The 27,159-nt window shown below is 41.3% G+C and overlaps 1 protein-coding gene across 3 annotated transcripts in view; it reads left to right on the top strand.

Moving 5' to 3' along the window:
- NDST2 (N-deacetylase and N-sulfotransferase 2) overlaps nt 1-27,159 on the top strand; it is a 137,853-nt gene that overhangs the window by 69,520 nt on the left and 41,174 nt on the right. For 2 of the 3 annotated variants that reach the window (XM_065639129.1, XM_065639128.1), the window contains one exon: nt 16,056-16,116. The exons of the other annotated variant lie outside the window; for it this stretch is intronic. The gene's annotated coding sequence lies outside the window, so the exon portion shown is untranslated. The remainder of the gene's footprint in view (nt 1-16,055; nt 16,117-27,159) is intronic. 3 annotated transcript variants of the gene reach the window in all.

Here is a 27,159-nt window from a genome sequence, read left to right as displayed (position 1 = left end):
AATCTAGGTTGTAGATAGTGTGTCTTCTGTCTTGCCCTGTCCCTGGCTCCATCTTTTGCTCCTAACTAGACTTCCAGGTGGCCCTTGGACCTGTTTCATCACTCTCCTTGCTTGGGACTGTCAATGGACCTTGTCACCAGCACACAGCTCTGCCTGCCATCTTCAGATATGGTGGGACTGCACCCCTTAAGTGCCTTGAGGTCTCCTGCTCTTCCTCTCTTGGAGCAGCCAGCCCTTGATGCACCCTGAGACCAGAAGAGATCGTAACAACTGAGTAACTTCTAGTGTGAGAAAGTAGCCAGAAGAGGTGGAGCAAGCTACCTGCAAGATCACTGTCTCATTTTGAAGCTGAAGCAGTTGTAAAGGTGAAAACATGAGAGGCACAGGGTTAGAGTGTTTCTTTTCTTGCTGGTGGTATTTTATGTTGGTTTTGTCTTTTAAAGCTGTTCCTGCCTGGCACCAGCCACCCACAGTACTGGTAAACAACACATGACACATAGCAAAAATTCTCTTTTCTGTCTCCACATACTTGCCACAGGACCAACAATGGGAGGCAGCAGTGACACCATTGGTGGTGGTCACTATCTCTGTCACTGATAGGGGTTCTTGGAATGAAAGGGATCCTGAAGTGAAGGGATCTGCTCATATAGCAGCAAGCACAGGGTCTTGTAAAAAAAAATAAGTCGTCTTTTTTGTGGAAGTATATAGCTGCTTTGATGTCAGCTTAGTGTTAACAACTTCCATCCTGCGCTTCATAAATTGTCAAAGTATCGTTCTCCTATTCAGCCCCTCGTATTTAGGAAGGTCTCTAGAAATGTTCAAAAAAACTACAAAACCCCCTTGTTTTTAAAAGTTAGACCAGTATCATTGATTACTGTTGTCTTCTGTTGCAGCTTTGCCTATACATCTTTCTGTTGTCTCTCTTCTTAAACTATAAGTTCTTCTTTGTTCTGCCTTTGTGTAGCACACTTCTTAAGACTTTTTATCACTGTAGCTACAGTAACATAAATTACACCATGTTTTCCCTGCAGACGAAACTGCTACTGATATGTCTTCACCATTGCCCATAGTTGGATCAGAGCATCCGTCCACCAAGATTCAAAGTCCTTCCCTCAACAACAGTAGCTCTCATTGTTTAAGAAAAAAATTCTGTAGAAGACTATTATATTACACTTTTCCTAAATGTTTATAATGTTGTGCCTTGAAACAGGAGCATTTCTGTGCTTCGTGATTATTGTTTGTTGTTATTCATTCAAATATGCTTATTATAAATATTAATGTTTCATAATTTTCTTAACATTAGTGTTAATGCCATAGTAAGCACTACTGGATAACTGTGTATAATGTGAAACTATATAATCTCAAATTACCCAAATTTTGTCTTCGAGTATTTACTTGTTCTCCTATTAGGAAACCAAATTAACAGTTCTTAGTCTGTGCAGTCTCCTCTTGACTGTTTTGAATTTTTTCATGTGACTCCTAAACCTCCTGTGGGATTTAAAAACCAAACAAACAAAACCCACACACCAACAGACTTTAAATGTTTTTCTTTATGTTATATTTTCAATTAGCAATTTCAAACCATTATTTCAATGTTTTTCTGTTCTTTTAGGATTAAGTGGTGAGAACTGAAATGTTTCACAGTGAAAAGCACATGTTAGTTCTTGTACTACTCACCTCTAAATTCCTTGTATATCTCAATATAACGTAATTTGCATTTTTACTGCATTTTTTTCCTGTCATTACTTACTGAGCACACAGTGTGCCTTCATGAAGATGTCTAGTTTTTCTGCTTTTTTGAGTTAGCAATTTTTTATTATGCTGTTTCAAAAAAAGTGTAAGTGGTTATGATTTTCAGTGTTTGGTACTTTGCTTTTATTAACCTTAAATATAATGTATCCTAATGTTTTGTCTTCTTAATTCAGTTCTCCTAAGGGGGAATATATATATATATACATATATATATATGTGAATGAAATTATTTTTTGTTACAATTTGTTTATATTGCCAAAGTGCATAGAGTCCTTATCATAGGTCAGATGCCAGCTGTTTTGGATGCTTCGAGAATGCAGCACAAAAAAATCCCTCATTTTAACTCATCTGCAAGCTACAGAAATCAGGTTTATTAATCAAAAATGCACTGCGCCACCATTTCTGCTTCTTTAGAGTACAGCATTTGCTACTTCATATCTTTAAAATCTTTTCCTACTGTTAAATTTGCCTAGTTCAAATAGATATTTTTGCTGTTTGCCAGTGTTATGATTTTATCAGATTTTGACAGCTTGCTTTACGTTAGTGTTACATGCAATTTTTCCTGAATTTGTGTTCTGCATTTTATACTGTGGTTTGTATAATATGAAAGTTGTTTCCATATGAATTGGATTGTTTTTCTCTTAATAGAGAATGTTTTTATTAGACTCTATGTAATCCTCTGCATATGACAAATCTTTTCGTACCTCATTAATGTGATGTACTCTGGTTTATAGCTCGCTGTGATCACAGCCTAGTGACTTCTGTCATTCTACTGCATTTGTTTTGCTTGTTATGTAGTTCTCTTCTTACAAGGCAGAGTAATTTTCTCTCTCTTTTATACCATTCTTCATCCTACATCAGCCTCTTGAGCCCCAGATGTTACTGGTCTAAAAATGGAACAGAAATTAACCCTGAACTCAGAAGACCCCAAACACTCTCTTTTACCACTTTTACAGGCTAGTGTGTGTGAATGCATCTCAATGCCTCTCACAGGGAGAACATTTTGAAAGGGGCCAGCTCTTTATGTTGTCCTTTCTACATCTCTCTGCTGTGAGGAGTACCTGAAGTAACCATGGGCTGCACAGATAAACGAGTTATCCAGATTCTCCAGCTGTGTTTGCCCCACCTTTTTCCTTTACCCCCTGCCTTGTGGGCACTTATTCAGTGCTGCTCTGTCATAGCCAGCCCACACCAGGAGCTATCTGTTATGTACTTGCGGCTTATCATCCACTTGTCAGCAATTGCACATTACTTCATGTGACAGCTTCTAAATCTATCCCTCACTTCAGAGCTCCAGCCAGGCCTTGCTTTCTCACGTTGCCTTGGTTGTAGAGCTGCCCTGTGCTACAGAGGGTGCTGGTGAATGGGGAAAGGAGGATCTGCTGCCAGAGGATGGTCGAGAGGAAAGTCCTGGGCAGAGTCCTTTCCTCGTGAGCCACAGGTCTGCATTTCTATTTCTACCAGTGTCTTCAGTTGTCAAAAATAACTTGCTGTGTGATGGAGAATTTCTGCAGCAAGGAGAGGTAGGATGGGTTCCTGTGTTTGCAGCAGCTAGGCGTGTGGCGTGATGTGTGGAGACTTTATTTTGCCGGCACTGGGTGCCCTAGGCCTTGTTTCTCAGCATAGCTGTGAGCACGGGTTCTCCACTGCCCTCCTCAGTTCCTCTGTCTCGAGGAGCTGCTGCCTACATCTCTGACCTTCAGTGGGGCCGGGGCAAGACTAGGCAATCAAGACAATGTAACTTGTATTTTATATATGCAGGGGCTGGGGAAAGGGCTGCCTGGTTTATAAGAACTTCATTGTGATGGATTAACTTTGCTTTTGAGTGATCGCGTATGGCACATCCAAATGAGGGATTGCAAAGCGGCCCGGCAGCCCGAGCAGAGCAGTTACGAGGCCCCGTGTGGGCAGGGAGGCGGCGAGAGGGCCGAACTGCCCTGGCACGGCCCCCGCCAGCGCAGCGGGCGTCAATTCCTGCAGGAGCGAGCCCTCCCTCCTCCCGAGGGGCACTAATGAACCTCAGCGGGAAAAGACAAAATGCAGTTCATGAATAGCTTTACAGTCCCCTTTCTCCCACCCGTCCCGCTCTCTGTCCTGGGAATGTGCTGCCCACACAGTGACCAGAGAGGAATCTGGAGACATTTGCAAGATAATGCCATATCAAATGTTCCATTCTCACACTTCCTTCTTGTATTTTCAAAACTGTTTATATGTTTCCTTTCAGTTTGCGTGAATAAGCATATCACTCCAAGACTAAAAAGCGGAAATGCATTTGCAAATGTGTGAAGCCGCATAACTGTAATAAATTGCTTTAATTACATATGGTGTGTTTAGTTTCTGGAAGCCTATTGTGCCTTTCTGTCTCCAACAAGTAGCCTTTCCTGTTTGTTTGCTTCTCTTTATGAGGCTGGCCATCCTCCCAAAGTAATCCTCATCCAAATTCGCTGCTTGACAGATGCTCACCGAGAGCCTTTTTGATCCTCAAATGCTCAATGTCATCTTGGGTGTTGCTCTGGCAGACAGCAAAAGGTAGAGACTAGGTTTTCTCATGAGGAACTTGATGTCTTACCGTATTTTGAAGTAATATGTTTTTCCGTTTTTTGATGTTTTTAGAAAGATATAAATTTATAGTTCAAGACAGGGTTATCTCACTTGTGAATACAGTTTCATCCAACTAGTAAGCACAGGCGGGGAGGTCATTTATATTATCTTCCTCAGGCCGTCACAGTTCCTAGGTACTCAAGTGGTGCTGTTGCATGCTTGTCTGTAGTTACTGTTTTTCCTGGTAAGTGCTAAGTTCCTTCTATTTTCCTTTCCTTTACTGTTTGGGAGGATTGGGAAGGTGTGCTACCAAGGTGCTTTGGCTTCTATATTTTTGGATGACAAAAGCTACAGAAGCATAATTAAGTTATTTTTACTGCTGACTAAATAATATTTCTCACTTTTCTTGTTCACCATTGCCCGTATTTGACCTATTATTTTTTGTTTCAGTCTAGAAATGAATGTGCTTTTAAACTCTTTCACCTTTTGTAGGGTAGATAGTTTTGGAGTTACTAAGCTTAAGTTATTCCCTATGACAACCAGGAGTGATTTAAGGTGTTATGCAGTATGAGAAAAGGTCTTACTTTGAAGGTTTTCAACTTGAAGTTGAAAATGAGGTGGCAAAGATTAAAGGGAAGCTTTTCTGCTTTCTGTTGGTGTTTTTCCCTATCTGCAGTGGGGAAAAGCTGTTTAGTACTGCTGGGATTAAATGCAGAGAAGAACTGGCAATACAATCTTCTCTTCCTCTGGAAAAAAATATTTTTTCAGAAGCTTCAGAGTCAGTTTGGATAGCTAAAACAACCCTTCGCATCATGTTGGCCTGTCTGTGCCTGTCATACTCCTAGCCTTCTCTAAGGAGCTCCAGCAAAGCCAACCAAAGTTATCCTAAGTGTCTAGAAATCACCTTTGCGCAGCCCTTCCCACAGCTGGGAAGCTGATAGTGTTCATTTATTCCTCTGCTCGTCACTATCTGTATGTGCAAAAGGGAGATACTTGCTCTTCCTTCCTGAAACTTTCTCTCTAAAAGTTGATGTGCTCTCGGGAGATGAGGACTGTATTAATGAATTCATCAGTCACAATAATCTGATTAAATTGATGGGGGAGAGGGAGCCAGAAGATGAAACACATTATTTTAAGATATATGAGATATCCAATTAGTGACTGACTCACTCAGCATTTAAATGGAAGTGTTGCACAAGAGATTTACTAGTAACCAATGTAATAAGTTATACTGTATGGTTTTTCACCTAAGAGAAAGGCTCATGTTCTGTTACAGGGACCTGTAAATAAAACAGTGGCGAAGTATTACTCGTAAGAAATGTGAGGTGTATGTTACTTTATAGTTTTTAAAATCTGCATATATACATATATATACACATATATACATTTTGCTTAGTAATGGGCTAGAATATGGACAGTACTATGGAGAGGTTAGCATGGATTTTAAGACTTTTACAGACACTTTCATGGGGAACCTGGTGAGTGCTTTCAGGCACATAGGAAACTGAGACCTGAGTACGAATGGAGTTGCTTTGTGTCACTGAGGTTTCAGGGGCAATCCCCTAGAGCACAGAGGTAATGGAAAGGAAGCTTTCTGTCAGGGAGCATATGTTTTTGTGACGATTACACTGTGTATAGATTAGGACTTCTGGGAGGGAGGGAATGGGAAGATGTGCTTGGAACATAGGACCATCTGCCAGTACCTTGGCATAGTCATTTCATTAATGAGAAGCTTATTAGCTTGAGTCCAGCTGAGATAGACAAGAAAGACAGCAACAGGGACAGAAAAATGTTACCCAGCTGTCATTGAAACAGGGAAGAGATGGCTCTGATAACCTGTAAAATCTGGTTTTGTTTAAAGAACTATTCTTGTTCTGATTGATAAAGGTATCAGTTGTCTTTTTCCTGAAAAAAATGTTTTCCTTAATTTTGTGATGCAGTGTGGGTGGCTCTTTGGTGGGGAAAATTTACAACTGAGAGTACCCTGTAATTGACAAGAAAAGGTGCTAGGAAAAAAGGACAGAATAGTGGTATTTTTTTTTAGTGGGAAATGTTTTTTTGCATCAAATGACTGACTTTTCCCTTTGGTAAACACTCAAAGGTGCCCTGTATTGAATGTTGGATATTTAACATTTGTGGTCACAAAAGATGACACCTGGAAGACACAACTTTGAGAGCATCACAGTCCCAGCCCTGGCTATGCCAGCAGCCTCAGAGAGCACACAGTCTGACCTGTGCTCCATGCGGGGCAAAAAATCAAGGGGGGTGCTCTGGGCAGACAGAAAATAATGCTCCGGAGGCAAAAAAGACAAAAAGGCAGTGGTTAGGAGCCTGCAGACTGCGTGCCTGTGACCTCACATTCCTGATTCTGCTGCTGACACGGTAAGTGTCTGAGCTTGTGCTCTCTTACTGAGCTTTGCTGTCCTGTAAATCAGAAAAATTAGGCTATTTGAGGGAGAGCTTTGCTATTATTCTGTTGACACAAGACTTAAATGCTATTGTATTTAAACAGCTCTGTTTTTTCTTTTGACATTTGAGTCAGACTTGAGTCTGGGTGAGGGTGAGATGGCAGGGCCTTTGCCTGGAGAAAATGGTGGTTAGAAGCACCAAGTGGTTTGAGCGTTGGTATTTGGAAATTATTTCCTCTTTGCCTGGTTTTATACTGTTTAGATTGGACTGGTAGTTAAGCTGAAGGGAAGGAATAAGAAAAAAGTGTTTTCCATGAAAAAACCCTATAATCTGCAACTACCTAGGTCTGTGGGAGCATGGATGTGTTCAAGACACGATGTGAGAGTTGTGTAGTTCACCAGCAAAATGGTCTGGTAAATAAGCCTGGACAGGGGCAATTTCTGTTTGCACTGCTGGGAAAGAAAAGGCAGTTTCCCCAATGTTTTTGCTGATTTATGAGGTAACTCAGAGTATTGTCTCTGACTTGTCTATTTTAAATCTGTTGAAACAAAAGGAACATACATTTTCAAAAAATGACTAGGAAAATATGGCTTAGGAGAGTCAAAACACCTAAGCAGTGTGAACTTTAACCAAAAGGGGTTTGGTTAGTCATCCACTTTGCAAATTCTCTTTTCGTATTGAGGGGAGAAGATTAGTGAGATGAAAATCTATGTTACTACAGGGATGAGAGTGGTTTATGATTGGGTCCCAAAGGAGGAGGAAGCTTTTTAATATTATTTAAAAAACCCAACCCTTTGCTGTGATTCATGTGTAATGCTTAGACAGTTCCATGTCAGAAAAATAATTTAATACGGTATGGCATGGTGTTTATATATGTAAATGTATGTACAAACATTGGCAAAACATAAATTTAAATCCTGACCTTGTGCTTGGTGAATTCAGTGGAAATGCTTCTGATCATTGTGCCAAGCATTAGATCAGATTCTCACGCTGACATATCAATATGGTCTGAAACTCAAACTGAAGTTACTGCTTTTGCATAATTTTTTTCTACCTACCTTAAAATGAAACAGAGTTGATTGAAAGTCTTAAAAAAAATTGTCCTGCACACCGGACCCTGCTGTGTTTCATCTACTGAAACACCGTTTGGTAGTATCCTACAGTGATAATATTCAATTGCTATGTTGCCTGCTTTTTAAACTGACAGCTCATGTGTTTCTCTCTCAAGCAGTGGAAGAATATTGTTGGTCCCAGAAGGGCATGGTAGGGTCAGGGTTTTGGCTCAGTCTGTGAGTCTAAAAGGCTTTGCAGTTCTGATATAAGCCATAAAGAAACCTCCAACTGGCTGGATGGTCTCTTAAAAACACAAATGTGGTCTTATTCCAAAATGATGCTCAAGTGAAGTTGTATATGCTTTCATCTCTTGGGATGAGGAGGAGTGGGAAGGGAGGGCTTCACTGATGTTCCAGTGAAGCCAGAGAAGTCAGATGTTTGCATGAAGACACAGGGAATTTAATCACTGATTGACTCAGAATCACTTTGAAAGGGTAGAATAAGACAGAGGAAGAGAAAGAGGGAAGGCAGCAGAGAGCATTTAACTTGAGGTATGGGAGGAAATTAAGAAGGGAAGTAGACATTTTCATTTCATTGCAAGCACAGAAGCTCCCTAAGCTCTTTATGTCAACTATGAAATTATGGAGCTCTGTGTAGTTTTCCTTCCAGCAATGGCACAGGGAGCTGAGTGCCTGCATTGGGAGTGTTATGAACAGCTTTGCTTTAGTGCCTTTCCGGGTCAGTGGCTCTCAAACAATGCCACACAGAGCTGCTTTAGTCGTGCTTCCATGAGTCAGTCTATAAGTACTGACATTTCTCCCTGAGTGTAACCCAGTGTCATAGAGAATCTGCAAGCTTTGTTGACTACTAATCTCAAAGCAGTTATGGTGTTCCTTGAACTCAGGTTGGTTGATCATGTGTACCTTTTTCAGATGCCATTCTTCTTGACAATTCAACCACAGTCAGATTGTTGACTTCAAAAGGCCAAGTGAAAGGATGTGGCCAAGTCCTTGCACCTGTAGCATTGAAAGAGTTGATACTCCTCACATTATTCTGGCATTACTTTCTCAGTAGCCACAACCTGTAGTCTTGTCTCATAGAAAATAAAGAGAAAGAGAATTACTGGTTCATGCAAAGGTTTTCTTCCAGGCATAATCAATAATAGGACCAAGCAGCTGCATCACTCATATTCTTTTAAAATCGATTTGTGTGCCAGGTTGCTTTACCTCTGCATCCCAGAAAATATAAAGGAGGAGGGATGGGAGGCAGAGTTAAAATAGTACATTTAAATATTCTTCCAAACAAGGTCATATGGAAGTGGAGGCTTCTGTGGATGGATCAGATATCTATTTCCATTTGTGGCGTGGTTTGGTGACGATTTGAGCATTTGTGTAGCCAACCTCAGTGGTGATGTGGAGCCCCCAGGGAGGAGGAAACAGTCTGTTCAACATTTGTGCGTTCCTCACCAGCTGACTGCACCTGCAGCCGTTGCCATCAGCAGCTGGGTATAGAGGCATTTTGAAAAGCAGCAGCAGTGAGGAGCAGAGCTTGAGAAAACTTCGTGGAAAGAGAAAGAAAGATAATCATGCCTCAAAGTGAGGGTAAGATCCTGGAAAAACATGTCTGTTTCTGAGAATTGCTTAAGCTGAATTTGGGACTGAACATTGGCTAAACACGTAAAAGGTAATTGAGTAAGAAGTTTTTATTTCTTCTTTCCCCTCATCCCCCTGAAAGCATGCATCGTTTTTACCTGTTTTCCGTATTTCCTTCCTCTCAGCTACTGAAAAGGCAAAATGCACCTAATTAAACAGGTGTGGATACAACCAATTTGCTAACAAGCCATATCCTTTCACAATTTGGCTTCAAGATACCGTATTTATTCTTCCAGATCTGGATTTCATTGAGCTCTGTGCATTTGCATCCAGGAAAATGCCCTATATCTGTTATTTTTATTTGGTTTATTGGATGGAGTATCTCTTCCGATTATGTATCTTTTCTGCATATCCAGCTGCGCTGTAGCCACTTATTGAGCATCCTGGAAGTTACTACTATGAACCTCAAAGTGCATACAAGGAAAGCTATTTTCTTTATTGCAGTATGTCTTTACAGTCATACCAAACATGTGTTTTACACCTTTTATTTGGGTGTAGGTTATTTACTTTATTAGTTTTTTCTTTATAAAAACTGAACAATATTTATTTTAATTTTAATTAGTTCCTTGGTGGGGGTGAATCATAACTTGGAATTGCCGATTCATAATGTTGTAGGCACATTTGTGGGGTTAAGTGAGGAGATGTTTATACTTTTGTTCCCCCCCATCACATCATTTTAGATATTGAAGGAATCTCCTCTGCAATGTAGAGTGTGCATCGCTTCATCATAAAACACAGAGATAAAAGTTATGCATAAGGAGCCTGAAGAGGCAACACTGTCCAGATCAAGTATTCACAATGATAAATGAAAAATGTAGAGAAGGAATTACGTTGTCTTAAAGTCAGTAGGCTTCTGACTTAATTTGCTTTATTTAGTGGAGGAATAAAATGAGAGAAATATAAATGACCCCATTCCTCTTGAAATTCTCTGTGGTAGCTGTCAACATCATTGTAAATTGGGGGTCACCATGTAGGCACAAAGCCTTTACATAGCTTTCTCTTGACATTAAGTTCATTCCTGTGGGATTTGGGCTCCTAGGTGGTTTTCAAGCTGTCTGTCTGGAAAGCTAAAACATGATTGCCTTTCATTAATCTGATTATTTGTTTGCTATTTTTTAAATGCTATTTTTCTTAAGATAACAATGGCTTTATGGCTGGTATAGGGGAGATAAGGCGTTGCTTTGTCTGCCTGAGGCATGGCTAATTAGGACCAGGGAAAGACCAGTACCAAACTAGGTGTCTTTAGTTCTTTTGGGTGCTCTTGATTTTGAATGCTTTGGGGAGGAGTAGCCTAAACAAGCCACGAGCAGAATTGTTTAAATGATCTGAATGGGGTGAAAGGTTTAAAACCAGTGCTCTGCTGCTTTAACCCAGTAATTCAGAGAATTCTCAGTGCTATCAAGTTAATTACAGCATTGCTGTCAGGAGGCAGTGGCTCTGTGGCAGCCTGGAAACCGACAGTCTTTTAAGGTATATCTGTCTAATACATAAATAATAATTTTTTCTTCTTCAAGACCATTCTTTGCCCATTGAGGAACGGTCAGAAACAAAGGGGAGGGAAAAGAGAATTGTAGCAATGGAAGTTCATTTGCTGAGAAAGCTATTTCCTTGCTTCCCATGTGATGAGAGCAGAAAGCAAAAGAGAACAAGGAGAGATCTTTTCCTAATATTTTAGTTGTAGTTGTTCCCCCCTTTTTTACAAATCTCTCCTCACAAAGATGGTATGATTTTAGCTGCTAGGCTGCAGCATTGGGAAGAAGGTTGTTACTGATAGCTTTTTCCCCATTGGCCTTGGCTGCAATAGGTTTGCATTTTTGCATGTTGGGACACACACAGCTAGCTGATAGCAGGAGAGAAAAGGACAGAGGCAAAGACAGATAGCATTATGGTGTTTTAACACTTCCCTGCTTGCATTGACCTTTCTGAAAACTGGACTGCTGGAGCAGTCAGGGTGATGGGCATTTCAGAGCAACACGGTTGCAAGCAAGCATGCTGATGGCAGACGGGGTCTGGGCCACATGCCCTCTGTGCCATGAATGGGCTTACAGGGAGGAATCCTTTCCTCTGTGTGCAGACAAGGTGATGCCACATCAGGACAGGCGAGGGCTGAAGTAGGGCATTAGCTGAATGATGAACCATGCTAAGCCATTTGCTTTACATTATAAAACTGATGCTTCTCCTTCCTCAGATGGCTCTGCCTTTTTCTTCTGTTCTCAGAGCTTCTCTGGTGAATTACATTGAAGACAACCCATCATATGAGAGAAAGGAGGAATTTAAGAGGTCACTTCTAGAACTTTGAAAATGAGACTGCTTTCTCTTAGCAGAAATATGTATTCACTTAAGAGCTTCACAGGGTCTTAGAAATAATTTCCCTTCTCAAACCAGTTCTGCTGGATGCACATGAATGAGCCATAAAGGAGCTATATGTGTTAAGGTAATCTGTTTTGATGGCAAATGTCTTCAATTAACTATTTCAACTATATCCTTGCTGCCTACTTTCCATTTCTTTTACTTCCTTGGAGATCATCCTGACATGGAATGCAGTTTTCTCCATGGTGCTTCTTTCTTGAGCATTTGCAGTTTCTGGCAGTGACTTTTTCTGATGATTGTTTCTTGGTTTCACTCTTTCGCACATAGTTCTATGCCTTTTCTCTCCCCCTTCTCTAGGTACATTTTCTCTTTTCTTTCCTGTTCGATTGCTGCAGTCCATCCATCCTTCCTCCCTGTAGCCACTGAAGGTCACCCATGTTTTTGCTCTGTGTTGTCTTTGAACTGTAAAGCTACCCAGCTCTTCCAGTGATGTTATAAAGTATTTGTTACTCAGGAAGAAATGCAAATTACAGGTACCTGTAGTTTTTATTCCCTATTTTATTATTTTACATAAATTAACTAAAAATCTCCACTATTTACTAAGCAGGGCTTTCCACTCTGGTCATGTCCGTTGTAAATCTTTTCATATTTTGACCATATTGATCTACTTTCTGTGTTTTTCCAATGTATGCTTTATCGTTACATGTTTCCACTGTGCTTCTGATCTGGTCTTTTAAAATTATTATTATTATTATTTTTAATCTAAGGACTGCCGTGTTTCCTTGGTGTAATTACTATTGTCTCTAGTGTGAATTTGATTGTTTGCCCAGACTGAGAATAAGATCTTCATGGGAAAATACTTCCACTTCGTTGGGCTTCTGTGTGAATACTGTTCTTCTGACTAAGTGGACCCTGTTGTATTTGATTAGTGTAAATATTAAGGTTTTTTATGCTTAGAAAAACTAAGCGCCCTTCTCATTTTCCCAAAAGCTGTTATATCTTGTAATGGTGAAGGGGACCACACACATGCTCTCCTATGTGTCCTGGGCGTTCCAGACAGCATCTGTTACACTCAGGTTTGGCCTTTTTTTCCAGAGTAAAAAGCGAAACTTCTAGTGTGGCTGGTGTTGAAAGAAATAAAACTGTCAGGAATACAAATGCCATTGCTTATTGATTCTCCATGTGGCACACACCCTGAGTAACGGGAGCTGCTGTGGGAGCCTGTGTGGCCAGAGCACGAGCTCCTGAGCTTCCCACTCTGCTGTTATGGCTGGTAAATTTGAAACTAAATACGAACATGGGAAAAGATAATGATGCTCCTAGAGTTAATGACCTCTTTCCAAAATAGCTTGATTGTGAACTAGGCAGACTTTCACTTCCATTAGTAAATGCTTTGATGCCTAGAGATGAAATGTGGTGTTGCCTCCTCTGTTAAGCATGTGGGACGTGTTTTTTAGCAGCTGTTGATAATGGTGGTAAGGTACACTTTATGTCAAGGGCTTTCCAAACATACAAATATGCTACTTCTCACCGGTGACATAGGCAGAGGAGTACATATGGAGAAGGGAAATGAGACATCATTAGGCAAGGTTTTTGCCACCTGACTTCCCTTTCTGTGGAAATGACAGCACTGTCATCCCTTTAGTGTTGTTTTTAACTGCCCCTTTAGTTTACATTGGTTTTTTTTTTTTTTTTTAAATAAATCTTGCAGTGAAATCAGATTTGGCTGATTCCAGTCATATTCTACTGATGGAAAAATCTATCTGCTGATAATATCACTCTGTTCTTTGTGTTTCATCACTGGCTACTTATCAATTTTTGCATTCAGTTTAAATTCCTTCTTACCCCATTCAACTGCTATTAAATTCTGCCTCCCCTCTTATCCTGCCCTGTTGTGTTTCTACTTCTATTGGTTGTGGAAAACTGGAACTGCAAAGAGCATGAGTCTCTTTACTTTATTGATGTCACAGAATCACAGAATGTTAGGGATTGGAAGGGACCTCGAAAGATCATCTAGTCCAATCCCCCCTGCTGGAGCAGGAACACCCAGATGAGGTTACACAGGAATGTGTCCAGGTGGGTTTTGAATGTCCCCAGAGAAGGAGACTCCACAACCTCCCTGGGCAGCCTGTTCCAGTGCTCTGTTACCCTCACTGAGAAGAAGTTTCTTCTCAAATTTAAGTGGAACCTCTTGTGTTCCAGTTTGAACCCATTACCCCTTGTCTTACCATTGGTTGTCACTGAGAGGAGCCTGGCTCCATCCTCGTGACACTCACTATTTATATATTTATAAACATTGATGAGGTCACCCCTTGGTCTCCTCTTCTCCAAGCTAAAAAGACCCAGCACCCTCAGCCTTTCCTCATACAGGAGATGCTCCACTCCCTTCATCATCTTTGTTGCCCTACACTGGACTCTCTCCAGCAGTTCCCTGTCCTTCTTGAACTGAGGTAACTGTTTCTGAGCTTCTGTAAGTGTAAGCAGGTTGCATTTTTAAATGCTGAAAAGAAAATTATTTGTAACTCCTGTTCCTCTTTAAGTGTGTCCTCTGCATTTGGGATCTGTTGATCCTTGTTGTGTTTTGTTTGTGTGGTGTTGATTTTTGTTTGGTTGGTTTGGTTGTGTGTGGTGTGTGTGTGTTTGTTTCAAGTAAGCTGTATTCTGGAAAGTAAAACCAACTAGACCAGAGTGATGCTCCATTCTGGTCCAAGTCGCCACTTTGGTAATAGTGCAAGGTATTTTGCAGTGAAACATCAGGGGATAGCCAGCCCCTATGGGAAACATACATTAAATGCCATTAGTTGGATGTTGGTGTATCTGGAGGAGTGGACATGTGAGAGTCTTATCCACTGCCATCGTATAAATTCTACTAATAATTAACCTCCGAAATTAATTTTTTTTCTCAGTGTGTTTCACTGGATTGTCACATTTCTGTGAAAAACATTTCTTTATTTGTGGATTCCTTTTACAATGACATCAAACATTCACCCCTTTTGTAGTTCAGTTGTTTGTGCAGTCGCATATGGCAGTTTTGACGTTTACCCTGGTGTGTTGGGATCTGTGGAGGGCAGGCATGCAGGGCTTCTCATTCTGCCTTCTCAAATGGTTTAGTGAAGAAACATAAGAATTATGGATCAAAATGAAAGAGGAAATTTATGTACTGAGGAAAGATAAGTGCTTTTTTTCTAAACTAACTTTATTTAACCAGGAAAAAGGAAAAGAGAAAATTTTACTCTTGTTGTAAATTTGCAAGGGAGGCAGGGAGCTGGGCACACTTGGTTATATTTACAGCCAGCACAAGCATGGTTCTTCTGTGTTTACTAATGGGCTGTAGAGGTATTAAAGATTATTGGAAACTCAAAGGTCAGAGTTTTTGCTGAATCAAGGTTTGCGTGAGCTGGAAAGCTACAGGAGAGTCCTTGTGTATCTGAGACACAGCTGATGTGGAAGAGCTGCCTTTAAAGGCTGTCTGACAGGTAAAATTAGCCTTTTAGCCCCAACCCTGGTCTCATCTGTGTCCTCCCTCGGGTCTTCAGTGTCTCCGCTGAGGTGCTCTCACTGGCAAGTTGCTCTTTGTGTGTCTCTCCGTGTGTGTACACACAGGGAAGTTTCCTGAGCTTCTGTTAGCTTCACAAAGTACTTTAATCTGTGTGATCGCCAGCCAGGTGGAGGGGTGGAGGAAGGGTGTAACTCCATTCTTCGGTGGTTTGTTTTTGTTTCACAGTATACCTAATGGTCCTGACTCTTTTAAAGGCTTTGCCAATAGACTACACAGACGCTGTCACACCACTGAAGTTTTACTGAACTGATTTAGCTGTGGCCAAGACTAAAAAAGGTAGTGTCTTATAGTTTGCTTTGTTGCCTGTTTCAAAGGCAACGATGTTAATGAACAGATGTGAGAAATCCCATTAGGAGTATGCTGGCGTGTCCACTTCTCTCAGTTCATGCTGCATTTCCTTGTTCTGTGAACTTTCTTTTTTCTTTATGGTTTACCTCTAAATCCAGGTTCCTGGTTTGGGTTGGGGTTTTGTTGTTGTTGTTTTTTTCCCCTGCACTTGTCATTTCTTATCTCACCCCACTCTTTCTCACTCTTGCGCAATGGAGCCTGCTGCAGTGCAACCCCATGTCATTGTCTAGTCGGTGCCAACAAGGCTGTTGTCATGGCCTTGTTCTGTCCTCATGCCATGGTTAGAGTAATGTAATCATTACCTTGGTTCTGGAGAGCTAAGGTGTTCCTGCTAAGCAAATGTTTATGAACACTGATGGAGTCTAACATTAAAGAAGGGAGAGAGAAGCACTGTTTAAAGTCTTGTTTCTTTTTTATTTATTTTAAACCAGAACGTTGTTCCTGAGAGAAGCAGTTGATGAGTATTTTTTCGTCACCAGACTGTGATCAGAGGTAAGTGCAGAATCTTTTGCATTTTGACATATCTAGGTTTGTTAAGGGGAGCTTACTTAAGTCCTTTTGAGTGGTCTCGTGTCAAAGAAAGAGACCAGGAATCAAGTAGAAGGAGGAGGCAGCTAGACTGGTATGCTGCAATGTGAAGTTGCACTCCTCCTTCCCCCCTTAGAGTGATTTGCAGAGGAAACAGTTTCCACGTGTCTTGTCTTCAGTTGCACAGTTGTCAGCATGAAGTGGCAGATGAGTTAATTTGGATCAGAAATGAATTTCCGATGCAGTTCCTGAGTGAGATAGGACTGAGTGTTTGCTTATTGCTAAATATTACTTTATTTAAATGGAGTTACTACTTCCATACCTTGTGGGCAGAATTTGAGGCAATGTTGTTCAGTATCCATTAACTCGGCCTTTGAAAAGGAATGGGAAGGATGCAAGCTAAAAAGCTTTTAAAGTTTCAGATTTGCGATTCACAGAATTTCTGACCTGTGCATAACAGCTCTAAGATCCCTTTGGGAATGACTATTTTTACATCGCTCCCAGCATACTGGAACTGCATTCATGACTTATACTCACAGGAAATATCATAAATGTAATTAAAAATAGAAATATTGGGTTGGTCTAAATTCTGTGCTGAAGGAAAGGAGTCCTACTTTTTTTCGTCAGTTCCGTCTGGATGAATAGTGGGAGAAAGTAATTCTTGTGGAGTTTATTTAAGACATATGTTTGAATACTGAACTCTAAAATAACAAAAAAAACACTGGTCCTGTCAAGGTGCCTGATGCAAAATTTGCAGAGATTCAGGCTCCTGTGACATTTATGGATTTCAGGTGCTGCAATACTTGCAAAAAGCCCAATCTTATCCTAAGAGTGGAAGTTCCTCCAGTCAGTGCAGTAGAAGAAGAATGATGTAGTCAAGTCTTGCCTCCATTGAAAGGTTCCTAGATTCTTTGCTTGGAAAGAATAGAGCTGATTTGGTTTTGTGTGTGTGCTGGACAAGTCTGGTTGAAATACTTTTTCATGCCTGAAAAGTGTTCTCAGTTATACAGATCTCTCAGATTGCTTTATACGAGCAGACTGTTACGGCTTCAGCTGTGCAGAAAGTCAGAGGGAAAAAAAGAGAGGGTGGAACGGTGCATTCCTTGTGCAAGTAGACCAGGTTTGTAGAAAGGAAATTGCAGGAGCTAGTACTTAATGCTGAGTTGCAGTGCACAGAAACTCAGGTGGTCAGGAAAGGTGGACATGCTAAAACGAGGACTTCAGACTCTTTGAGCCCTGCACATGCTACAGCTCTGAACTTCCTCTGTCAACTGGCAGCTGGACTTTAACCCTAATTTTCCTGGGAAGCCATAGACAAGTTTGATACTGTTGTCCAAATGAAAGATTTCTTCCAGGGCCATCTCCATGCAGTGCCCACTTTCTTTTGGCAGCCCCTTGCCAGCCCCATTCACAGTGCAGCTCTTTGCTTTCTCTTTCTCTCAACCCTAACCCTGAGATTTCTGGAGACACTTGACAAAGGTCCTCAGGCATTGGTCAGATAAAAGGATTTTGGAGGCCGGAAAAGGTGTAGGACCTATGCAGTTGGTGTGCCCCTGTTTTCATAACTCATGTTTCCAGTGTGATTCAAATAGTAAATATTTTCTATTGTAAACTTGTCAATTTTGCGGATGTGATTTGCAGAGACTAGTAAAGGAGCAGAAATAATTCAAAACACATGATAAAGGTTTTTATGCTTGCAATACATTGTTGTGAGGAGTAGAGTAGTAATAGAAGCCAGGGCTACTTTTGCAAACTCAAGAGTAGAAACTGGATATATTAAGCAAAAATTTGTGATGGAGTAGAATGAGTGCAATGGCCACATTGGCATTCTGTCCAGCTTGAATAGTTGCGTAATTCCAGAGACACTTCGTGTAATATTCACATGAGAAATGGATAAATATAATAAGTGAGAGAATGAAAATATTAATGGAATGCTTTATATATGCTACTCATGTCAATGTATGTGTGACATCATGACTAGAACAGCAAATGGAGGAGAATACTTGATTTCAGATACAGCCACAGTAAATTGCAACTGCACCTTTGATTTCATTGACACAAAGGCTAGGAAATGGAGAAAGACAGCAAAAATGTAGAAATAATAGCAGGTGGAGAGGAGACCATGCAGTAGAACATATATAGCCTGGTAGGCCATGCAGAACCCATTTCACTGTGCATGAAAGCAGAGTTATTGGAAACTGTAAGTTATTGTTACTAATTTAAAAGAGGACTTTGGGCTTTTCTTGTGCTAACCCATTATTAGTTCATCCTTAGCAACACTTATTTATTGGTTAATAATGTTTTAGTGTTTCCTGCAATGAGATGCCTCTCCCAGTAATATTCCACAGTTAAATTACAGAAAAAGTACGAGAGCAAGCCACTAAATGCCTGTAGCTTACTTCTCAAAAAACCTTCATTTTCCTAAAAGCCTTTATATTCCTGTGATATATCTCAACTCTATTCAGTCATAGCAGGAGTAGAGGGACAAATAATTCCTTTTCTCTTCTATTGTATTTTATCTTTTTCTGGATGCTGTGTCTATTTTTTTCTGTCAGTTGATTCTAATAAGGACCTGTCTACTGGGTATTTCTTTGCATTCACCAGTTCTTCATCTTATTGTCTAAGGCAGGTTGTAGTAACCAGTTCCTCTGAAACTTGTGGAACAGATCTAATCATGTCAGTGAGATCCTCTCATTGAAACATCTCCAGAATTGTGCTGGTTTACTTAGATGGTGTGTCTGCATGACATCATGCCACATTTATGCAACAGAGAATGAATTCTAGTGCTTGGACAGGATTTGATCTTAAACATTTTAATTAGTTTATTGGACTGAAGTTCAAGAGAACTGGCAAGTTAGTGGTGGATTTTTGCCAGTTACGGCTTGCATAATTTTTAAGGACTGGCTGTTGCTGAAGATGAGCCTGAGTATTAAAGATGAATACAAAAATGAAATAACTGTCTCAAATTGTAGGCACTACTAAGTATGAGGACTATGTCAGGCTAGCAGCCTGCATAGCAACACCTAGTGACCTCATTATCCTTTCCTCCATACAAACTACTTTATCCCCAAGTGGGCTTTGGAGGTCTGTGAGATAGGAAATGCAAGCATAGCTGAGCAGAGACAAAATTAATTACAAAGCAGAAGGGCACGAGTTAGGGTGCTCTGGCAGGTTTGCGTTCCTCTCTTTTGAATGTATCATCTATTTGTCAATTGAATGGCTTAACTTTGGCCCTTTTCACCCTTCTCTCCATGTGTTTTAAATGAATATAATCTTATGAGTGGGGAATGCTGTATTCAATCAAGAGCTTTTTTCCTACTTTAACATGGAAGAGGAAAAGTAACACATTAAGTTTTCTCCTAAAAATGCAAACATGTTCTTTCTTCCTTTCACCTTCTTCCACAAAATGATTCATGTGCTTACATATTACAAAACTCTAATAGTCTCTCAGATTATATTTTCTGTATCTGGCATTAAAGCTGTTGATCTATTACTGGGCTAAGGCCCTCACCAAACTGCCAAACTCTGTCCTAAGGCCGTACTTAAAGGCTTGGAAATCAACTTAGGTTGTGATTATGGACAACTTGGCGGGCTTCCCAGAAAGGACCTGTCCAGTCACCAGTTACAGAAGATGAATATTATTTCCATCGATTTTTAAATCTTCTCCTGCAAGCACTACGCACCAGCCTCTTGTGAGGGCACAGCAAGGGCTGGGAGCTGAGGCGAGGCGGGGGGCAGGGGTGACCCCAGCGCAGCCACTGCCTACACTGGTGGGCCGCCGTCCCACAGCGTTTGAGCATGGCAGGCAGAGCCGGGTGCTGGTGACAGGGTCTGTGGACAGTCCCAGGCGAGATGGAGTGATGAGGCTCCATCCAGGAGTTCAGAAACACAGGGCCGAAGGCCGCAGCATAAGTCCAAAGTCCAGCCAGAAGACAGGGCCAAAGACAGAACTGGGTACGAGCTACAGCGTATATATGAGGAGTCTTTCCAGGAGACAAGCTACCTACAGCCTAAGTCAGTCCAGGAGCCAGGGCCAGAGGCAGGCTGCAGGCAGGTACACCCACAGCAGAGTTCAGGCAAAGAGCAAAGGGCCAGGCCTGAGCTTCAGGGGGGGTGCTGAGCCAGAGGCAGAGGGGGTGCGTGGCGGTCCCACTGAGACTGGTCTGTTGAGGGCTGATGGTGCCCTCAGGGTCCTGAGACTTCCAGATCCTTGGTGGGACAGATGAAAGTTTGCTTGCTCTGTATGCTGTCATCTCTCACAAGTTTTAGTGATATAACTGGTACCTATAAGAGAGCCCCTTTGTTTCACTGAACAGGAAGAAAAGAGTTTTCCCTCATGTGCTTATTCTGGCCTCAGAAATTCTTCTTATCCATCAGATAGGCACTTCATTCCAAACAGAGTGGATGATGGCTCACTTGTCTCCTGATGTAAGAGACAGGCATGTTGTTAGAAATACAAAACTCTTCCTGGTTTTCGTTTGTTTTGTTTGTTTGTTTTTTCCCCCTTAATCCCAAAGTCAACTACATCTAGACTTTCTGAAGACTCTTGTTTCTATTTCAGTGGCAGGCCAAAAAAAAAAAAAAGGATAATATGACATAGCTGTCTTGGATTGAATTTTGGGTAGGGTAGATTTCACCAGTGACAACATTAACATTCAAGCCAGCTAGAAATTTACCAAGATTTATGCATGTAATGAGTTTATTGGAGTTGAACAGATCGTACCTACACAAGCCTGCAGGGTCTATCTCCTTTCTCAGCCTCCATCCCTGCACCAATTCTGGCAATGTTCACGTGGCTTGTTAGACTGGGTTTAATTGTAATCTTCCTTGTGCTACAGAGTGGATCTCTGTAACCTCAGTTGAAGGGGAAATTCCAGACAGGAGGCTGTTCCTCTGCTAACAAACAGATACTGGCTGGGTTAAATGCATCTTTAAATCTTGTCATATCCCTTCTGTGGCTGCTGAAGAGAATAAGGAGTTTTCTCTCCTCCATCAGTGATTCCCAGAAAATCTGCTTTGTGTCCCAGTATCTTTTTGAGAAGAGCTAAGGTCATCTAGATCCCTTATCAATATTTGGGTGAAGAAGGATGGAGGAACTCAAAAGAAATCTAATTTTTTTCAGTTACTTAGTGCAGTATTAAAGTACCTCAGTAGTGATCTATCTTTGCTATTATTTTTTCCAGTAAGAGTTACACACAAACATGTTTGGTCTTTACTGGCTCCAGCGAGAGTTTCAAGATGTAGGGGACTGGCTGCAGCAAATCCTGTATGTCATCTTTACCTGTAAAATGTGGTAAAGCAAAGCGAATGAGTGAAACGGTGGGCAGAGCCCTGGGGGACAGGATCTGGGCAGAGGAGACTGTGGGGTATGTGTGTGAGGCTGAAGAACTGGTGAGAAATTCTTGTTTGGCACATTACTGTAAACCACAGTAGATTTGTTAAGTGTTTCTGTCTGGAGGTTAGCACTTCAGGGATAGCACTATCAATGCTATCGTGCCATGGTAGCTTACAAATAAGGCTTGTTCAAGAAAATCTTTCAAAGAATGTAAACTAAACAAACATATCTTGCTATGTCTTGGTAGTTCTAAAACTGTTTAGGCTCTGTTTCTCAAGTGCAATCAGTGTAAATAGCATCCTAAACTTGAGGTATTTTGAAAAACGTGTAACAGGCATGTTACGGTATGAAAGATGTGTTTTGCCGAGACATTTAAAGTCACTGTAAAGGTCCAAGTAAACACCCTGTAGTGTAGCCCAATAAATGAGAGACATCAGAGAGGATAATCGAGTGTCTTTTGGGTTATAAAGCCAGGATTTCAGTATAGGTCTGTTAGCATAATTGCTTGGACAGTGGGATTTCACTCCGTTTTTATTTAACTTTTCAAGATTGGGTTATTTACAAAGTACTAAGGCTACTTATTTCAAACATGTTTATCTTGATACCATATACGCTTTTAAACTACTGATACAAAGCACAGCAAGAGGTTTGGGTCTAACCAGCATCTTGGAAATCATGCCATCACAGAGAATGACTCGGGTAAGGAGGAAGTACTACAAATACTGTTAATATTTTTGCAACAACCACCATTCTTTCTTTAGGTATAGAGGCTCTAAAAGGCCCTTCTCTTTCTCTAAATAGTTGGTTCTGGTTTTCAGATATGTTTTCCAGATTATGAGTATTAGAAGTAAAGACACAGGCTGGTCCAAAAATGCTGCATTGGGCACGTGATTTCAGCCAGTGACAGAAGAGAGACTTTTATCTGAGTCATGACTAGACATTTAGAGTTTGCTTTAATTTTCCTGGGCATTACCAGGCATAACCAAAAGTTACTTTTAAGATCTGTTTTATTTCACGGATCTACAAAAATTGTCTAATAAAGATACTGACACCTCTACAGTGGGTTAAAGCTACTGATGATTGGCTTATAATTATCTTGGTAACCTTTCCTTGGACCCTCCAGAAACAGCCCACTGATCCTGGTGGAAAACCTCTGCTCTGGCATTGTATAATTCCGCTGCTGTGCCTCTGCTCACAGTATAATAATTAAAATACATTGAGTAGCAAACACAAAGATCACGTAATGGTTGTCAGAAAGGCCTTATTGTAGATCATAGCCAGCGCGGGGAATGTTACAGAGAGACCTACATGGTCATCCCACTCTTCATGACGGGGAAGCTGTGTGGGAAGGGGAAGCTGCACTCACAACATGCAGGAGTAGAAGCTGACTCTTAGCTGGTAGCAACACCCAGTATTTCCCCCTTTATTTCCAGGGCTCTTTGGAGACAGCACGAAGTGATGTTGAGCAGAACTACAGCTTGCATCATGCCAGAGTAGTTGGGACCTGACTGTTCAGGAAAATATCACTGAAATCTCGCTGTAACTACCTGCTAGCATGAGGACATAGTTGATGTACTTGCCTTTAAGTGATCCTTAGCAGCAACGGAGCTAAGTTTTTCTCTGCTTGCCATTGATCTGGGAAGTTGGGAAAGTGCAGGAGGTTTGGGTAGGGAGGATGGAAGAGAGGAAATCACCCTTTCAGAGAGAGATTGAAGTTTTGACTTGAGGCATTGAGCAAAAGTGAATTGTCTTCATATATGCGGACCAGCAGTAATTCTTCTCTCTGTTTTCTAAGTGAACACGTTTGAAAAGACTACTAGCAAGTGTCCAGTAAACCAGAATCTCTGTAAAAGCTGGAGAAAAATGTATTAAGTGTATGGTGAAAACTCGCCATGAAAATCTTGGTTATTCTAAAAATCAGTCCCTTGTTGTGCGGAGCCAGGATTTTCTGTTGTCTTTGTAATTAGTGGAGTATTGAGAGTTTTCCAACACCTGCTTTTTGCATACTGCAGCTTGAATGGGAAGGGTTTGTATACTGGCGTAGATGGGAGCTGGAAGCTAAAAATTTAAATTGTGTTAGTTATATATAAATGAAAATTTTTGTCACCATCATTCATCTGCAGTTCACAAAGAAGCTTTCAAACTTGCAGTCCTACATTGTAGCATGACATGTATGTGAGAAGATTTTATTTTTTTAAACAGAGGCAGAATAGAGAGTTGTCTCCTCTGTTAGATGTGGAAACTACATTTTTCAAAGGTAGTCAACATCCATTTAACTTTAGTTGATTGATTAGGACAGCAGCGCTAGTTTCATGTGTGTAATCCTTATCCCTCAGCACCTCGTCTTTTATTCACCACTTAGCAACAAATATTTTAATGTTTGTGTGCTTTTCTTTCTCAAATACTTTGGTGCTTTTTACAGTTTTCACATGAAATACACGAATAAATAATTTGCTATGTTTTTGCAACGTATCTTCTAGGATTAAACAGCACTGAGCAAATCATTGTGCTATTATAGGACAGAAAGACTGTGTGATAGTATGCCCATTCTGAATTAGTTCTATTGTTCATTCAGAAGGAAAGTCATCTACTCATAATAAACAATTAAAAACATTTTCTACCTTAGCTACTGGGGCTTATTGCTGTCCTGTCAGGGCAGTGAGACAGTAGAAAATACCTTTGAGACACACCTTACTGCAGCTACCTGTTCAGTTTAACTGTGAGAAGCTAGACATTCTGCAAAAGCAGGTTTAAGTCCTAGTAGGTAACCCCAAGAGCCTGATAATTGAGCCTTGTTTCTGATCTTAGTTTTTAGCTTGTTATTGTCAGGATAAAATTGTAAGGAGGTATTTTGTTAGCTTTATAACAGGGATAGCACCCGAATCCCTGAGATTCAGGCCTCTTTCAGAGCATTCTCTAATACCCTGTACCATTCCACTGCATTAAGTTTTCACTGTCTTATTAGAGAAGTGTGCGCTGTGCGCTGTCAGCTCCTGTTAAAATAACTCCTCTAGAGATGTGTGCTAGTGTGTCACCCTGTCTGAAAACCTCCTTCTCCCAAACCCCGACTGGGAAAGGATACAACTTTGAGCGCATCTAGGGCTTTGCATCTTCAAAGAGAAGCCAATTATGCTGCTGTGATCAGAAGCGCCTCCTTTCCTGCCTGCCTCTCCATTCCTCTAAGACACTGTTTTCTACTATGTTTTAAAGTAGTCAGCCCCTCTTGTGCCAGTCTTCTAGGGGTATAGAGTTTAGCTCCCCCACCACCACTGTGACCAAACAAGGACAGAACATAATCTCAGATTTATGTGTTCATTCTTTTGACATGTTAATTTTTTATTAGTGGTATGGAAGAAGGTGATTTTTCTGTGTTCCTCTGCAGATTTATTCCAGTCTCCAGATTCCAAGAATAGTGTCTGAGTATACTTAGCTGGTGTTGGGTTGGTTTGCCTTTTTTTTTTTTTTTTTTTTTCCCCTTTTCCCCCCACCCCCTCCTGATAATGAGATCGGTTCACTAAGTGAAACTGCGAGCCACATTAGGGCATGAGAAGCAATTTACTGCTGCTGAATACATTTGCTGAGTGTAGTTTCCCTCATCTTGTCAGCTTGTCAGTCTGGAGGCATCCATAAACCTGTGACAGCCTCAAAAGACAAACTCAGGCAGCAGGCTGTCAGTGTGCCAGGCACTGCTGTCTGTGGGCTCCCTTCCTCCCCGCTCCCCCCTTGCCTGCCCACTTGCCCTCCCTCTATCTCTCCCTCTCCCTCCTCTTCCCCCCACACCGCTCCCCTCCTCCCTCTACCTTACTGATGTGGGTTTAGGTGCTGCTGTTCTCCATGGTGATACCCTTTTGGTTTCCTCCTTGATCCTCTTGCCACTGGAACAAAGGGAGAACTGGCTGCCTGTGGTGCAGCACTTGCCTGTGCAGCCTGGGGAGCGAAGGGGAGGAAAGCGGGGCGCTCCGCATCCCGCTCTGCCTTCGCCGGCACTGAGCTTGTTCAGTCACTTCGCTTAGAAATGCCTTTGAACTGCTGCCGGATCCTGATCTCATTGTCTGCGTCCAAATGGAGTTCAACACCCTGCCGTGAAGAGATGCACAGTGTGTAAGAGGAGGAAGGAATGGAGCTGTATCCCCACCCTGAAGGAGCATCTCAAATCTGCCGTGTGCCATGATAATCTGAGTACTGGAATGTGCCTCTCTGCCTTCCTCTGCACACCGTCTTCCTCACTTTCCTCTCATTGTTCCTGCGATTTCAGGGAGCCTTTGTGGAACCTTTTCAGAGAGGAGCTGCAAGGCAAGATAGTTTCTGGGAGAAGAGGGCCGTGCTTGTGGGTTGTTTATGTGGGACTGTGCTTTGCCTACCACCCACCTGTAGATGCACTATGATACACCAGCTAGTGGTTAATGGCGCTCATACTGCAGCAGTGATGTCCTCTTTTTTAGCATGAATGTATTTACATTTTCCAATTCATCTGCACTTAAAATTCCAGCATCCTTAGGTCTGCAAAATGATCCGAGAGATTTTGGCAACACTGAGTGAAGGCAGCCCCTGCTACTAATAATGGTTCAGCCAGAAAGGCCAGGTCACTTTACATATTATTTTTGTGAAAAGCAGCTCTCAGACTTTCTTGCTTTCCCTTTGGGTCCATGTCTTTCCTTGGGTTGCTGACTGTTAGACCCCTTTTGAGGAAGTAACTTCGCTTGAGGATTTCACTTTTAAAGGTAGGAATTTGAATCTTTGTGCTTACCTTTGCTATTCCTTATCTAATTGTTACCTAGGTTGTTACAAGAAAACATTGTTTTTCTTTCATGCCTTGTTATTTGACTGCTTGTTACACAGTCATCATCTGCAAGGACAATGCTGTGAGAGGAGGATGGACGAGCTGCTCTTCAGTGACTGTATGAGGCAGTGCACTAAGTGGAGTTGGCAGGGTGTCTATCTTGCACTGATATGCATGCTACAGTCCTTGCTCATTAAGGTCTTTGTTAGGTCCTTCTCCTCCTCCTCCTTCTGCTCTCCCTTTCCCTCCCTGATAGGATGTCTCTGCATCTAACCTTGCTGCTGGGTTCAATTCAGGTTCTGAAATGTGCTGGAGGAGGATGAAATCTGGCTTGTGAGGAGCTGGTGGCTCACAAATGCATAGCACAAGGAGGTTTCGCCTAGGCTACTGCTCACGCTGCACTATAAATAGATACTCCCTTGACCCCTTATAGTCACTTTGTGTCTTGGGCACCTGACTGGAAGATGAACAGATATCAGCAATATCGGTAACTGATGACATCATTGTCAAGATTAGAGTCATTACAGGTAGAACATTTTAAAAATCAGATGATGTCTTATATGGTCCCTGAGGACTAATGAAACCACATTATCCGGTGGTTTGTCACACAGCAATCTACATTCTCATTTGCATCTCAAGAGCAAAGCTAGTTGCGCTAAGTTAATATTTAGCAATTTGAAAGCTTAGAAATTGAAATTTTTATAGATATTCTTTTTCCTTTCACTACAAACTAGTAAAAGAATACCCTTTGCCTAACAATGTGTTTGATTTCCATTTTTTAGTTCCTTGGGAAATAAGATGCACTTGGAACACTGAGGATTTTCTGGTCCTTAAGAAACTTCTTCATCCTTGAGCTGAGGTGTGGCTGCCATTCTCCTGGTCAAGGCACATT

Source organism: Caloenas nicobarica, chromosome 7 (assembly GCF_036013445.1).
Source record: "Caloenas nicobarica isolate bCalNic1 chromosome 7, bCalNic1.hap1, whole genome shotgun sequence".
Lineage (NCBI taxonomy): Eukaryota > Metazoa > Chordata > Aves > Columbiformes > Columbidae > Caloenas > Caloenas nicobarica.
Note: the sequence above shows the minus strand (reverse complement) of the source record. Positions and strands in the feature narration are given on the sequence as shown.